This window comes from Pinus tabuliformis, chromosome 2_2 (assembly GCF_031772625.1).
Source record: "Pinus tabuliformis cultivar Carrire ecotype Pingquan chromosome 2_2, CPIR1, whole genome shotgun sequence".
Classification (NCBI taxonomy): domain Eukaryota; kingdom Viridiplantae; phylum Streptophyta; class Pinopsida; order Pinales; family Pinaceae; genus Pinus; species Pinus tabuliformis.
Genome location: NC_142300.1, coordinates 456,793,590 through 456,805,735, shown reverse-complemented (window position 1 = coordinate 456,805,735; position 12,146 = coordinate 456,793,590).

Sequence of the window (12,146 nt, the reverse complement as noted above, 5' to 3'; positions counted from 1 at the left end):
GCAGAATAAATGGGTTTACAAGTTGAAGGAAGAAGATGGAGGTAGAAAAAGGTATAAAGCTAGACTTGTGGTAAAAGGGTTTGCACAGAAAAAAGGTATAGACTTTGATGAAATATTTTCTCCTGTTGTTAAAATGACTTCAATTAGAACTATTTTAAGTCTAGTAGCAGCTGAAGATTTGCATCTTGAGTAGTTAGATGTAAAGACATCCTTTCTCCATGGGGATTTGAAGGAAGAGATATATATGCAACAGCCACAAGGATATGAGGTAAAAGGGAAGGAGAAACTAGTGTGTAGGTTGAAGAAGAGCTTGTATGGCTTAAAATAGGCTCCAAGGCAGTGGTATCTAAAATTTGACAGGTTTATGTCTGAACAAGGTTATACTAGATGTCACTCTGATCATTGTGTTTATCTCAAAAGGCAAAATGATGGCAGCTATATTATATTGTTATTGTATGTAGATGACATGCTTGTTGCAGGTTCTAACATGCAAGAAATAAATGTGCTCAAAAGAAAATTGGAAAACTCATTTGCAATGAAGGATTTGGGTGCTGCAAAACAAATCCTTGGTATGAGAATAACTAGAGACAGTAAGAATCGCAAATTAGCATTGTCTCAAAGTGAGTACATAGAAAAGGTGTTGAAAAGGTTTAATATGCAGAATGAAAAACCAGTTAGTATACCTTTGGCTAGCCATTTCAAATTAAGGAGGAGTGTCCCAAGACTTAGGAAGAAATGGCTCATATGTCTAAAGTTCCATATGCATCAGCAGTTGGAAGCTTAATGTATGCAATGGTGTGCACAAGGCATGATATTGAACATGCAGTGAGAGTTGTAAGAAGGTACATGAACAATCTAGGAAAAGAACATTGGATGGTGGTGAAGTGGATTCTCAGGTATTTGAGAGGTACCACAAATCAAGCATTATGCTTTGGTGGTTCAAACATTGTTCTACAGGGATATGTTGATGCAGATATGGCAAGTGATAGAGATAACAGGAGAAGCACAACAGGGTATGTGTTTACTGTAGGTGGAACAGCTGTCAGTTGGGTCTCAAAACTGCAAAGTGTTGTTGCACTCTCAACAACAGAAGCAGAGTATGTTGTTGCTACAGAGGCTAGTAAAGAAATGATTTGGTTACAAAGGTTTCTGGATGAATTGGGTAAGAAGCAGGAGTTGGGAAAGTTATACAGTGACAACTAGAGTGCCATACATCTTGCAAAGAACTCTACATTTCATTCCAAGACTAAACATATACAGCTCAAGTACCATTTCATACGGTCAGCGTTGGAAGATGGATAGTTGAAGCTGGAAAAGATACACACTAGCCAGAATCCTGCAGATATGTTAACAAAAGTTGTAACCAGGGAGAAACTGAGAATTTTCTCAGTTTCAATTGGTCTTCAAGTATGATGAAGAAGATGGGAAACAGCCAGGTCCAAAGTGGAGTCACTGTCTAGCAAATGAAGCAGTGGTGGAGTTGCTATAATCAATCTCCAAGTGGGAGATTGTTGGGTGTGGAGCCTGATTATCTTCTGTATTCAAAGGTATCACCGCATTGGACCCCAGTTCGTAATGGGGTAGCAATGCTGCCCGTAAAATATTCATTGCAGTCAGAGGGGGGGGGGGGGGGGGGGGGGGCGTCTGCGACCTTTAGGAGCCCCCCTCCTGGCGGGGGGATCGGGGGAAGCACCCCCGAAGCTAAGAATAGATGTAAAATTTCCTTGTAAAATGTTGTAATTTCGTAGTCAATCTAGGTCGTTCATTAGGCAGAGATCTGACAGTAGAAGTTATGTTTAACTTAGGTTTTTTTTCCCTAGAAGGCAACCCCTCGCTATATACAGGGAATTGTATTGCGTCTATGTATATTTGTATTCTGAGTGAGGAAGAGAGAGGAGATTGAGAGCGAAGAGGGAATTACAGCGGATCTGTTGTAGGTTGTATCTCTTCAGTTTACTGGATAATATAAAAGGAAGGACTAGTTGTCTCTCCGTGGATGTAGCCCAAACTGGGTGAATCACGTATAACTGTGTCTCTCTTGTTTTATGCGTTTTCTTTGTTTATATTTCTGCAATATTTTATGTGTTCCATTGCTCTGTAATATATAATTTCCTAACAAAAATAGCCATAACTGAGTGTCCCTCATGCAAGGAAGAATTAAACGAGAATGAGAATTGGAATGTAGAGCCATGTTGCATGTGAAGACATAATTTAATGGAAGAACTCCTTGAGTTTGCAGGTTAACAAAGATTTAATTCTTAGTATGAAATACACTCTGGTGCCCATTCTTAGATTTAATTCAGTTGCAGTGGCCGAGAAGTAGTATAGAGAAGAGAGATAATGCTTCCCATACATAGTCTAACTTAGAATTAATTATCAATATGAGAGAAACACATTGATGCCTATTCTTATGTTTAATGCATCTACAGTGTTCAGGCTATTTGATGTAACAACAACATGGAGATCCATGATGAGTGCAATCTTGCACAGATTCTGATTGACTAGAGAGACAACATCAATCACTGTGTAACAATGGAACAAAATAAAGGATTTCAATGGAGCAATTGGGGAAAGCATCATTCTTGAGTGAGAAGTGTAGAGAAATCTGGGTGTGTTAGAGTAGCTCAGAAGAGGCCAAGTGAGCCTGGGTTATAGAGAGAGGTTGTGTGTGCCTATGTTGTAGAGGAAAGAGGTCACGTCTGCTAGTGCTGCTATGTGAGGCTGAGAGAACCCATGTAATAGAAGAGGGTAAAGAGCAAATGAATAATGTTATAGAGTGGATAGAGTGTTGTGTGGACTGCATATGAGTGTCTTTTTTTAGCAGAACAAGGGGCCAAAGAAAGAGGAGAACAACGTTGATATCAGGCAGATAGGTTGCCATATACAGTGAACATTAGTTCCTTATTGAGTTTTGGTTGGAGCCTGCATACAGGAAGTTGGTGCTTCCATCTCTAGTGAGTGTCCGAAGAAAACTCGGGGGTTAGTGCCTCCTACAAGTTGGTTCTTGCAAAAAATACATGAAATTTATGCTTCACATGGTGCTTTTGGTAAGCTGATCAGGTGTCTACAAAAGGAGGGACTTGGTACTTCATGCTAGTGGATGATAGCAAACAAACAAAAGGGAGTTGGTGCTTCCTATGAGTGGTGGCTCACAAACATATTGATGTAATAGAGTAGGTGCTCTTATTTTTACTTCAATAACAAAACAAGCTTTGCTTTTTTTCTCCAAGAAGGCTTTCCATGTTAAACATTTGTGTCAAATGTGTATGCTACTCATGGTGTGCTTTTACGTGTTGATTTCATATTTCTGCCACATGATATTTTGTTGATGGTTATATGGATGGTTGCCAAGTTTGAATAAAAAAAAAATTGGCATAAAAGTTTAAATTAGCCTTAATATTGATTCACCCCCCTCTCATTATTAACATTGTTTCCAACAATTTGTATCAAAGCATGATTCCTTCAAGAACAACTTAACCACTCGAAGGTAGATTAAAGGGGAACAATGGCTAATCAAACTTGGCTAACACCGGAGGGAGTTTTGTTTTTAAATGGATCAAATTGTGAGCTCTGGAGGATTGGAATGGGATCCTATTTGATGATCATCAATGAATATGCTTGGTTTTCTATAGAATATGGAGAAATGAATGAATTCAATGTAGAATCCAAGGAGATTATCATGAAAGGGCTATCAAAACTAGATGCTAATAGAGTAAGGGATTGTGAGACAACAAAAGAAATGTTGATAGATTGCAATGTTTGTATGGAGGAGATAGAAATGTGGCTCAAGGGAATGGTGAGGAACCTTGTTGCTCAAGTAATGAAACAGAACATGAAGAAGTTTTTGCTGGTGATGAAAAGAAAAGGGAGAAGAAGAAATATTAGAGGAATAAAGCTCGAGAGAAGGAAGATCTTTCTCCCATTAAGGAAGTTGTTTCTCATCACTCTCAAGTTGATGATGACAAAGAATTAGAAGAAAGATCACGCTTCTTAGGAGGTATTTTATTGCTCTATAATAAATGTAAATGAATAGGTCAAACATTATCTAGATGTCCATGTGATCACTTGAAGATAAACATATCCATGCATCGAGTAGTAGTAATGAAGATAGAGCTACATTTGTAGAAATAGAAAATAAGGGATCCTCTTAAGAAGAAGAGATATGTATATCCATTGAAGAGAATAGGAATATCCCTGGTAGTGATGAAGATGGGATACTTCTTAGGCCCGTGGAAGATTCCATGGACAGAGATATGGATTTAGATGTTTGTGGTGGCTCAGCTAACACCTCTGATAATGAAGAAAATGATCTAGATGAAAGGATCTATTTTAGGAAGAAGTTGATGTCTTCTCTAAAAGAGATCAAGGAGCTATCAAAAGCTAATATTAAACAAAAGGATCAATTGTAATAATATGATCTTGATAATGGCAAGTTGACTAAAACAATAGTCGATCTTAATGCTCAACAAGAAGAGGCTAGCAGACTGAATGGGATGTTGACCAATCAGCTAAAGGAAATATAAGATCAATGTGAAAGACCACAAGCCGAAGTAGTCTCATTGAGACAAGACTTAGAAAATTCAAATAAAGAGCTATCTCAATACCATAATATTGAGGAGACGATAAAGGTTTTGAATTAGATTCTTGTTAATTAGATATTCCCGCTCCTCAAGGCTAGTTTGGGTTTCAAAGAAGAATAAAGCTCCAAGAAGGAAAGGTCTGAAGGGTCAGCTATCCAAGTAAGGGTAGTTGGAGGTTACAACAACAACAAGGGAAAATAGGTTGTTGGACAACATTAACAGTAAGGAAAGCATCAACAACAAGAGAATAAAAGACAACAACAAGATGCTAAGCAACAACGGCAAGGAGTGAAACATACGAGAGTCAAGCAACAACAAGAAAGAGTGCAAGGCAGCAACACAAACTTCCATGGAAGGCACATAAATAACCAACAAAAGTCATTACCCCCTTAAGGAAAAATCCTTCAAAGAAAAGGTAACTTCTATCATCAAAAGCCTTTTCATGGTCATTGTTTTTTTTGTAATAATTGGACATAAAGCCATAGACTATAGATGGCATGCAAGAAAACAATATATGTTGGGTAGTAGCAACCCAAGAATGTACAAAGTGGCCAAGAGTAAGAATTTTGGTAGTGAAAGGAGTTTTGAAAAGAATGTTGTCAAGAATAGCAACTCCTCCTCCCCATTCTTGTGTTATGTCAAACGCGACAATTGTGGCAATCTTAGGCACAAGATGTTAAAAAATAAAAAAGGCATAGTTATTTTTTAATTCTTGATAATTGCTTATGATGTTCTTGATTTGTTATTATGATTCTTTATATATTATTTATTTTATCTCATCAATCAATTACCAAAGTAATAGCACATAAACAATGGATACCATATGTAGGCATTATGCTAGGGAAAAACCCCCCTCAAGGGGAAAACCCAGTCAAAATTCTCTTACTTACAAAAGTATTTTTTGAGACTCTTCACCCTAGACAAATATCAAACCTTCCCTCCACATGAATTTAGACTGCCAGATCTCCAACCTACTTTCCAACAACTTCAACTATGTAGCAGCCTCCGACATAAGATAACTTCTTGCGTCAGCAAAACTTGGAAGACTTCGATCTCCCAAACTAGGGCACGAAATAAGGAGAGAGAGGAACCAATTTTTTTTTTTCTTCTTCTCCTTAGACTCCACCCAACTCTCACTTCTTTTGGCTTCCTTAGACCCACTTCGCACTTCTCTAAGTTCCTTAGAGATATCGAACTTGCTTGAGATGTGATCTTCCAAATGAATTCGACTTGCTTCAAATTTATAAGGGAGGTCCAATTAATGTGCTTAGGCCGACTTGATCTCTTCTAGGCTAACATGATGTCAAGGATACATAAATTATATTTGACTCAACACTAAACCTTTTTACATGATTCAAAAGCCCAAGAAAGGTCTCTTCAAAAGTACAACGACTTTATTGACTCAGAATAAATACTAGAAGTCCTCAATGAGGACTTTGACCTAAAACATGGTGATCCAAACATGAAACCCATGATTTAATAAGTCACAATAATAATAATAATAATTCTTTTCTTTATTCTTTTGACAAGTACATTACAAGATGACTCAAATACATTTAATGAAGACCGAACCTAGTTACATTTTCCAACACTCCCTCTTAACTAGGGAGGTATTCATCATATACAAGTACAAGGAAGATCTCAACTATATGAACCATGAAGAAATTTAGGCACCATAATGTCATGGACTAGATTTGTGACTAGGGAAATATATCCATTGGTATGTCAACAATTTAGGCACCGCAATACCACAGACTAGATTCCTGACTAGGGAAATCTATCCAAGTGGGAATAAGATGAACTCAAGACTTCAACCTCTCTAGGTACCATCATTCTTACTCGTTAACCATCAACCCAAAGATCTAGGTGTGTATCCAAAAAAAAATCTCTATAAGAAACACCACTGTTTCCAACTTCGGGACCTAGACATCAACGCAAAATGTCGGCAAGATGTTCTCCAAGGCAATGCTTCACTCACAAAGCCTTAACATTCCTAGATCCAGCAAATCAAGGATAACTAATATCTTCCAATCAAACTGATTGGTAACCAACGTGCTATCAACACCTTCGAGAGATTCATCTGTACAAACACAACCCCAATCAATAATATAATTTCATATGTACATAATCAAATACAAACCTCTGGGGTCTTCTAGACAACTTGATGTTTCTTCTCAACTTTTCATAGTAGGACTATCAACCGAATCTCTGATAGAATATTCTTCAATCGTACACTTTCCTTTCCTACTTCCCATGCAACAACATATCCTCTGAAATTCATTCTTCAATCAAAACCAAGTTATGCCCTCCCTCTCAACTAGGGAGCATCTCTTTATCCAAAATCCCTCTTAATTTTAGGGAGATATCTTCTTATTTTCATCTTTGGAGAATATTTTGTGGTCCAACCATTTCATTAGAGTTATTATCATCCCCATCATGGTTATCACATCAACGAACATCTTTACCATATTGAAGATTGTGTACCTGCACAACTTAGATAGCAAGTATAACCAAAACTATAGAAGAAAGAAGTCAGAATTATGGAAGCATTTGAAAATTACATATATTAGATACCCAAACTTAAATGAGAGACACATACTCTTAAACATCTTTCTAGCGACTTTGTCATAAACCCTAGACTACTTCATAACAACTTTCATTCCATATAGGGTTTCAATGTTTCTTTCAAAGGTGTGAAATACCTACTATAACATATAGCAAACCCTACAAACAACTCAAACAAATATATATCTATGAGGCATCTAGAAACCTTCATAATTCATATCTTAGACTTTCCACTAGGGATTCATACAAATCCTAGATTTCATACAAAAGAATCAATCAAAACCAATCACACCTCAGTCATTAACATGACCAGCTTCCACTAGGATTAGTTGCAAACCCTAGATTTTCAATCAAACATCAATCCCAAGTAAAACTCATATTTCAACAATCTTACAAAATCCTAAAATCGTCATATTTTCATCATACATAAGAGATTTTTACTTCTACTAAGGTTCAACTCCAAAACCCTAGAATTTGACAAATCTTGTCATCCTAGAAAGACAAACTTTAAACAGGCTTAGTTCCAAACCCTAGGATTCATGACCAATGACAAATACATTTAGGACTTCATCATCATGCATAGGCATTTCATATCATGTGTTAGTCAAACCCAACTTCACAAAGATTAAAAAGAGTTAGACATACATTAAATTTGATTAGACTAAGGTTTGATCAGACAAACACACACATACCAAGGAAATAATTTCTAAGACGTTATAAGGGTCTTGCTTACACATTCCAACAAACCTTAATTAGTTAGGGTTTCAATATCGGAACATAGCAAACCCAAGACTACCAATATTCCAAAGGTTCAAGATTTTAGACTTTATCATTCAACCCTAACAAGTTAGGTTTTCGTGATCATACCAAGATTCTAGAAAACCATGAAAAACTTCAAATAGAATTTCTTAATATTCGTAAGCAGTTTAAAGTTTCATACATTCACACTAGCATACCCTTAGGTTAAGGTTTTCCAGAGAACCTGTCTAGGTTTCTATAAAATCAGTTACGAATAGGAGTAGGGTAGATCAAGTGATGACTCACCCAAAAAAAGAATCAATGTGATTCACTATAGCTAGACACAACAATGTTAGTAATAGATTTTCAAATGAATAAACATTTATTATAAAGAAATCAATGTTTTAAAGCATACCTTTGTTCCTTGAGAAACCTTCTCTTGAGAGGTCCTCTTTCATACTCCTTGAGAATATAACACATGTTTTCCTAATCAAGACAACAGAGGGATAATGATGATTAGTATTAAATATAATCACTCCTAAATGAGTACATGAAACCAAAAATTGAAAGAAAATGATATACTTATCTTTGGGAGTTATTGGGGCCTCCCTCCAAAGCTTGAGGGATACCTATAAACTTATATATATATAAATCTCTCTCTCTCTCTCTCTCTCTCTATATATATATATATATATATATATATATATATATATATATATATATATATATATATATCCCAAAACATGTTAAAAACCTATAAATTCTAAAACATCCAAAATATAAAATAAAATATCTAAGCCTATAAGAAAATCACTTAGTAGTGTAAGTACCTTATGTCAAATTCTTTGGGTTTGGATTCCTTTAGGTCTTCCTCTTCAACAATATTGGCTTGATCTCTTTCTCTCTTCTTGTTTCTTGGATTGTCGGGATAGTCACTCTTGTAGTGACCCTTCTTATGACATTAATAGCATTCTACCTTTGACATATCAACTTTAAATTGCATTCCTTTATGTTGAGAAATGTAGGCATTTGAAACATCTTTAGAAATGACAGCTAATGAGAGCCTCAATTCTTCCTACCTGCAGAAGTCCATAGTTCTTCAAAAGTGGGAGCTTCCTTCCAATTATTAAGACCTTCAGCAAATGCATCCCAAGTAGGTGGCACTCCTAATAGAGCAATGATCATGAGTACTTTATCTGGAACAATTTCATCAATGGCCAAAAGGTCATCTATGATTCTTGCTATCTTCACAAAGAAGGAGGCCATTTTATCTTCTTTTGTCATCTTTGTGGTCCTTGGTTCATTCTTCAAGTTTGCCACTTAACCAATTTTTCTTGAGCATGATTTATGTTGGCTATAAATGGGACAAGTTTGTCCTTTATTCCTTCTACCATTAGACTCATGGCCACCAATTCCAATTCTCTGAAATTTACTTTTTCAGCATCACTAGAGTCATCTGTAGGCTTCTTTACTCTTCCTTGAGAAAGTCTATCACCTTGTTCTTTTCAAGGATGAGGTTAATCCTCTTCTTCCAAGACCTGTAGTTTCAGGCTCCTTCAAGTTTGTTCTCTCCCTTGATTGTGTTAGACATTTTCCTTGAATATAGTAGACTCCTTCCCTAAGATAAACCTTTTGAATGGTTGTTTGATCAAGTGCTTGAGACTGCCTTTTTCTTCTTTCTTCACCAAAGCTTTGATACCATGTTAGAAGATCAGAAAGGAAGAAAGATTTTGTTCTTCTTGATAATTACTTGTCGCGTTCTTCATTTTTTATTACGATTTTTTATATCTTTTTTCTTTTAGTTCATCGAGAAATTACCAAAGCAATAAGACACAAACAATGGAAACCAGATGTAGGCACTATACTAAGGAAAAGCCCCCCTCGAGGGGAAAACGAAATCAAATTTCTCTTCCCTTCAATAGTATTCTTTGAGAGTCTTCACCCTAGAGAAAGACCAAACCTTCCCTCCACATCAACTCAGCCTCACATATCTTCAACCTCCTTTCCAACAACTTCGACTATGTAGCAACTTCCAACATCATGGAGATTCCAGCATCAGGTAGCTTCCAACATCAACGAAACTTGGAAGACTTTGATCTCCCAAACTAGGACATGAAATAGAGAAAGAGAGGCACCAAAATTTCATTTTTCTTATTCTCATTAGACTCCACCCAACTTGCACTTCTTTTGGCTTCCTTAGACCCACTTTTCACTTGCGCATTCTAGTGAACAAAACATGTTGTTGATTTGATGAAGACATCTTTAACAGATGTGATATTCCATGTGCTTTATGATGAGACTTTGCCAAAAAGGTGACCATACAGTTAGGGGGAGCTTGGGATCATTCTTGCAGAAGCTATCCGTGAAAGGGCCCAATGAAATCCTTGATGAGTCACTCATGGCCAATCATCTTTTGATAGATCATCTCTCGGGAGAAACTCCATTGAAGAACATTATTCCTTACCCATTCAATGGACTATTATTGAAGATTTATTCCATTTGATCACAAAGAAAGCAATCTTTCTTGAGATAAAGGAGTTTATAAAGGTAGGGGGAGTTGGTTCATCACATGAAGAAATGTAAACACATATATCATGGACCAAATTTCCAGAAGGAAGAGCAACATAACAAGGGAAGCAACATACCTATGAAGAAATATTATTGATGAAGAAAATACAATGGGAGCAACATATCAAGAAGCAGCTTGATAGGAGGAGTACTTGGGCACCCTGTTTGCCATTGATGTCAAAGGGGGAGAAAATGTTGGAAGGGAAAGAATATTGCCATCAATTACAAAAGGGGATATTTTTAATCAAGGTTTTCATTGATGTCAATATGGAATTGTTGGGATGGAAAATATTATTGTGATGCATATTATGATGATGTCCTTGCTCATGATGACAAGTCCCTCTGGATGCCATTAATGAAGATGTCAAGATATTAATGATGCCATTATGATGTCAAGCCACTAAGATGTCTTATCCTAGATGCTTGAACTAACCATGAAGACACCATACCTTCATGTATCCTTTCTCTTGATGAAGAAGGCCTATAAATCATGATGATGTTCTTACTCTTGATGAAGAATCCTAGAACTCAGATGATGTCCTTACCCTTGATATTGAAGGACTATACATGAATGACCACACTTGATGATGTCATGCGTGATGGCACTTGATGAAGGTCTTGATGAAATCAACAATGATTGGAGACATGACATGAAGGACTTGGAAATCACTTAATGGAAAGACATGACATGAAGGACTTGGAAATCACTTAATGGAAAGACATGACATGAAGAACTTGAAAATATCCTAATGGAAAATTAATAAATGTTTCACCATGGTTGGTGACATATCACTGCACTATTATTAGCTACATGATGCTACACTATCATGATGACATGAATGATAAATACACCATCATGATGCTAGATACACTATCATGGTGACATGGATGAATTACATGATGAAAAAGCACTTGGGGACACACTAATAACATCTTGTTGTCCTAATCATCAAGCACTAATTACATATTGTTGTTATAATCATCTTCTTCACTAAAGATTTCAAGAGTAGTCACAAAGAAAAATAAATTTGGACCCCTTGGAGGCATCCTTTCAAAATGAATCCTACACCATCTTAAAGAGGTTTTTTTCCTCTTTCTAATGAGCCCTTACTTGCCCCGAAACACCCAGTGGTTGATGAGATAATTAATTTATAATTTAATAAATATTTATTTAATTTCAAGCCAGCCTATGCTCACTCATTTATGTTGGCCTACCTTCATATAGACATGTTCCTTAATTTACCTTACAAAAACACTATACATATGAGTTTTGTTGCCCTGTTCTAGTCATCTTTTTCGGTCATCTAATACAAAGAACTCGTGTACTTAGAGAAACGCAGCATAACAAAGGAGTTATATTGGAATTTCTGTTTGGGCTTAAAACTTACCACTGGACAACACCAAAAATGTGATAAATGGATGACTATCCTCATCTTCCTATGGAATAAATCATTGACACAGTACTGTGTTTTTTCAGTAGCTGTAATTTTTGGATTGTGGAAAGATTCCTGTGCCTCAAACTATCTATCTTCAAAAAATATTACAATTTAGATGTAAAGGTCTTGAAATACACAACAACAAGCTCAGATTTCAATTTTTTTTTTGACACAGTGCATTCTTCAACTGCATATTTAAAAAGGTAACTTGGAGCTCGGATAATCTTTGGACTGTGGCTACTTCCTGTAAATAATAATA